The sequence below is a fragment of the Rhinopithecus bieti genome, unplaced genomic scaffold (genome assembly GCF_001698545.2).
Source record: "Rhinopithecus bieti isolate Rb0 unplaced genomic scaffold, ASM169854v2 scaffold_80483, whole genome shotgun sequence".
In the NCBI taxonomy this organism is placed as follows: domain Eukaryota; kingdom Metazoa; phylum Chordata; class Mammalia; order Primates; family Cercopithecidae; genus Rhinopithecus; species Rhinopithecus bieti.
Genome location: NW_016829408.1, coordinates 84,442 through 85,681, shown reverse-complemented (window position 1 = coordinate 85,681; position 1,240 = coordinate 84,442).

Genomic DNA, 1,240 nt, shown 5'->3' with positions numbered 1-1,240 from the left:
GTTTAAGTTCCTTCAGAGTAGGGATCATCTTTGTTTATCTCTAGCACCTGGTTCTGTGTGTTGAACGACAGTGCTGGGGAGTCTTTTTGAATGTAAATATGTGAAATCAAAATGTTAATATGACCCTCAAGTCAATCGAGTATTACTGTAATTATATAATTTTGCTTGTTTCCTTTTCGCTAAAAAGCAGAATTACGTGAGGTTCCTCTTTTCAAGGAAATTCTTCAGAAAACCATGTTAACTATATTCTTCGCTACCCTTTCCCCTGCACAATATTTAACTTACCACAGCTTCACATTCATTGGGACATTGAATAAATATTTCTGGTCAATAATCACAAACCAAGAATTTAGAAGTCAACTTGTTTCTCTTCCAGCACCGTAAACAGTACAATTTCCTTTAACATGGAGCTAATTTGTAGGTTGAGTTTTGTTTCAGCCGTTCTTTCTCGAAAGAAACTTGACTTATTTACATGTAAGCGTATATAAGGAAATGCTTTTAATTTGAGGGGAACTATTCCTAGAAAAAAATTGAGAAGTAGGCCAAGTCTCTTTTTGTGTCCTCCCTGCACATCCTCCCAGCACTTCCTTCTGTTTCCCAAGAAAGCCACTATTTCCTCATTGCCCAAGTTCCTTCCTATAACAGCAAGGAATGTAGGAAATGACATATTACAGTTTTCTAAGGGATGTCTTTGTTGTAAACTAAATCATGGAATTGCCCATTTTAAAACAATAGACATTACTAAACCATGCATATGGATAACTTCCAAATGAAAACATGACTATCTTTAAAAAAAAAAAAACCTATTTAGATAAATAAACAAGCTGACCTTTGAAGAAGCCTCAGTTAACATGATCATCTCTTATTTAAAACCCTCCACAGTGACCGTCGGAAATAAGAAAGCTAAGGTCAAGCCAAGGCCATATTTTAAATTTTCATTTTTAACCTAAGGCTATTAAAGCAAAATGATATTTAGAAGCTGATCCAATTTTGTTTCAATATTCATATGTGAGAAAAATTTATCTTGTAAAATAATTCAATCCAGTTTTTCCCTGGATGAGTGGGAAGAGGGATAGTGTGGATTTATGTAAAGTAATAAGATCAGGGCTTGGAAGAAAAAGTTGGAGCTGCTGTAGCAGGTGGAGAGGAGATTTTTCTTCCTGTCTTGCTTCTATGATGCTGCTACTGACCGACTTTCGGTAATGCAATTTTCCTTAAATGGGAAGCCATGAAAGCCATT